The sequence below is a fragment of the Corvus hawaiiensis genome, chromosome 26 (genome assembly GCF_020740725.1).
Source record: "Corvus hawaiiensis isolate bCorHaw1 chromosome 26, bCorHaw1.pri.cur, whole genome shotgun sequence".
NCBI lineage: Eukaryota > Metazoa > Chordata > Aves > Passeriformes > Corvidae > Corvus > Corvus hawaiiensis.
In genome coordinates this window covers 5,073,044-5,076,658 of record NC_063238.1, presented here as the reverse complement: position 1 = coordinate 5,076,658, position 3,615 = coordinate 5,073,044, and the positions used below count along the sequence as shown (strand labels likewise).

The 3,615-nt window shown below is 37.1% G+C and overlaps 1 non-coding gene across 1 annotated transcript; it reads right to left on the bottom strand.

Annotated features, from left to right (window-relative positions):
• Positions 1 to 2,527: 2,527 nt before the first annotated feature.
• On the bottom strand, positions 2,528 to 2,634 carry LOC125317458. Its single transcript, XR_007200101.1, has one exon. It is a non-coding gene; the product is annotated as a U6 spliceosomal RNA (small nuclear RNA).
• Positions 2,635 to 3,615: the final 981 nt, after the last annotated feature.

Genomic DNA, 3,615 nt, shown 5'->3' with positions numbered 1-3,615 from the left:
AGAAAGCAAACTATTACATTTATTAATTTTTTACCACGTGTTGAGCCACCAGGTCTGGAGGCTGAAATCTTATATTACATAATGGATATATTAAACATGGTGTTAAGATGGAATTTGGAATGCTTTATCAAATGGCCTGAAGACGCATATTTAAAATGAGAAATTAGCTTTGCTTACCTGTTCTTACCAGTTTTATAGCCTAAACTGAGACTACAAAATGAGCTGACACAGAACACATTTGGGGAGAAAATATAAGATAAACTCCTCCTCTGTCCTCAGAGGAGCTCATAAATTCAGACTCAATGTTCCATTGAGTGCCACAAGCCCATTCACATTTTAGTCTGAAATGCATCTATCCCTAGCGTTTCCCACCAGAACAATTTCTGGAGTCTTTATGCATTTAAGGAACCACCTTGATCTTTCAAATCCATAGCAGGGCTAAGGGACTCTGTGGCTCAGTTCAGGAAAGCATTCTTCTACTGACTTCAGATTAATTCAGTGCTATGTCCACAATGGGGTTTTTTGCCCTTGCCCATAGGCAGAGCTCATTGAAACAATTTTTTCTTGAATTAACCTTCAAGTTTAAGCATTAAGTATACTTTTAAATTCTAATTTTATTTCAAGATTGACAGCATTAAGTCCTTTCTCCATTCCTTTTTATGAGAATTCTTAAAGATGTATTAAACTGCAATCAGAGGTTTAAGGTCCACTGATGGCCACATTGCAAAGGATAGATACTGAAGTATTGGCTTAATTGGCTTCCACAGGTAGGTTGGTCTGAGGCTGGAGACTGTCAGTATTTCCATGAAGGGATTAACTTTTCCTAACATCAGCAGGAAACACCACCTTCCTTGTCACAATGAACTGTGCAGAATGGGTCTGCACACCAGTGAAGAGCTATAGTTATATGCACTTCAGCAGGTGCAAACAAGGTCAGTCTGCCCACAAAGAGATCTGCAAGCTGTAGGCAGTCATCTGTAGCTACCAGGTAACTGAGACAAGAGATGCCTGGCTTTGCTGGTGTGTGGCAAAGCAAAGCTAACCATCTGTCTCTCAACAAAAGTTATTTACTGCTATGTTGAAGAATATTGCAAGTTTATGTGTGGTGTATTTGGAATACCTTGTGAAGTTTAATTCCTCTTCTCAAGGATGGACCACATGACACAAAGAAGACTTTTTTTATATCTCCAATATCACCAATGGTCAACTGTAAGGAAAAAAAATAGTAATAAATAACTATATGTTGTATGTAACAGTTTGCATGGCATACTTTAAATCCAACAAAAAGCTAAATATAGCAGGTAAAAATATTAGTCAGTGAGGTTAGTGTTAGGGTGAGGAAGTCCTGTTAAGAGTGTGAGTTAATTTGGACTCATGTTTTTATCATAAATTATGTCTATTTTTTACAGAGAGAATTTGTTGCAGAGCAAAGGCCAACACAACAAAAAGAAGGAAATGTATAACTGAATTCTGTATTTTCAAGACCAGTTCTTTTCTCCTCACTTTCATATTTATATCCTCTACACCACATATTTTTCTCAAGCCTGAACTGAAATTTTGAACTCATGATGATTCTTATCCCTGACTATTGGTTCTATTCTTGTTTATTCTAGTGCTCAAAAGAAAGGATGGCTGTTATCTGCAAGTCCTATCATATGATGCTGCTTGTAGCTTTTCATCTTGCAAAAGTTAAGCAAGTGATGTTTACACTGCCATTTTGCAAAAGATGTGTAAAGAGGTTTTTTCCCACATATTCAATAATAAAAACCTTGCAAAAAGGGTAGCTCAGGTTCATACAGCTGTGCAGAAGCTGCCATAAACTTTGTATGCAAACTACAGAATTGATATTTGCCCAGGTGCAAGTTCATTATAAAGAGACACAGCTTCTAAGTAGTGCAAACAGATTAGTTGTGGTTTGAGAAGTAGAATGTAAAGAAAGTAGGGAACGGCTTCATTATTGATTGCCTTACTGTTAAGCCTACCAGTCTTAATTCAAAGTTAATGAGGTTTTTCATATCATATTTGGCATTTCCTCAAGAGACTTTTTGTAAGTGATATGCTTTGGCCTACAAGTGAGAAGTTCTCCAAGCTGTGTTTATTTAAGACATGGAGGTATAAACATTAACTCTGACTACAATTCTTATTTTACTGAAACTATTTGGTAAGACTTGTATGAAAAAGAAAAGAAACCAACCAAAAAGGGAGTATCACTCAGATTTTGAACTTTCTGTGCAGGGGATTTCCGTTTTCTTCCAAATACAACAACTTGAATGTTAGGAACATCTTCTGCTACTTGTGTGCAGTGCACCCATGTTTGCCATTGTCCTCTACTTTTCATATCAAAATTTTGGGGGGGAAGAGATGTCACAGATGTTTCTGCAACAAAAACAAACCTATATTCAGAGCCTGTGTTTAAGTTATAAGGCTATATAATCCAAGAGATTGCACTGCCTGGTAGTGCTGGATCCAACACAGGAAATTCAGGCCACAAACCCCTCGTTACTCATGTTAGTCCCATGGAGGGCGAGAAAACCAGGGCAGCAGCTTCATGGATCCATGTCACACTTATGCAGAGGCCATGCCTGTTTTCTTTGTATTGTTCCAAAGACAGAAAATGTCCTGACAGAGGAGAACCTTTCAATACTGCTGTTTCCAAATTCTCCATCCCAAGCATAATTTCTTCCTGTTTATTTAAAGAAGGCATGATCACCTTGGTCCAGGCCTGTGCCCCTCACTGTTGGGGTACCCATGCTAAGCAATTCCTACTGTGTGAAGTAACCTTATACCAGTTGTGATCTGCTCTGCCACACAGGAGTGATTCATGGAAACAAAGGACACTTCTGCTTGTATTGCCTTTGAGCAGAATTGCCACTTCTACAAAATCTTTCTTGGAGCATTTATTGATCCAGCAGTTGTGAAAAAAAAACGTGCAGAAAAAGGGTAGAGGACTTCTTTTATAACCATTTTTTCCAAAAACCACTCATCTGATTGAAAAGAAACAGGACATTATTAATTTATACCTTTTAAGCAACAAAATATTCTGTGTGTTCAGTCATAAGTTTCTACCTTCATCAAATCAATAAAAGGTTTTCTTTTGACAGATTTGTTAAGGGAATAAAACTTCTGAAAATATATTGGCTATGTGTATATGTGTCTTTGTCCACTCCAAAATATTCAATTCAAGGTTTTTACAAACCTTGTGAAATTAAATATAGGGATAGATTTGCTGTAATGACTACATCTCAAAGTAAAGTATGGAAAGCATTTCCAAACGTATGGAAAGACTTCGGTATGCAATCTCTAGACACAAGAAGACCCTAATAGGAAATTATATTATCAGTGTTCTAATGGAAAAAGGATCAGGATTTCTATGACCTTAGCCATAGAAAATCCACTCAAGACACAGCTTTCCTTCTGGTGAGGTTCAATTTTATCCAGTAAGGAGCAAATTTCAGCTAGTTTTATCTTGATTGAGACCTTTGTGTTCATTCTTTGGAAATAAAACATTTGCAGAGCCAGATCTCCGTGTCTTGGTAAACCTGGTTACACTCCCAGTCTTGCTGAAGTGAATGAAAATTTGATTGTTCATTTTAATGTTACCATCTAGGAAATAGT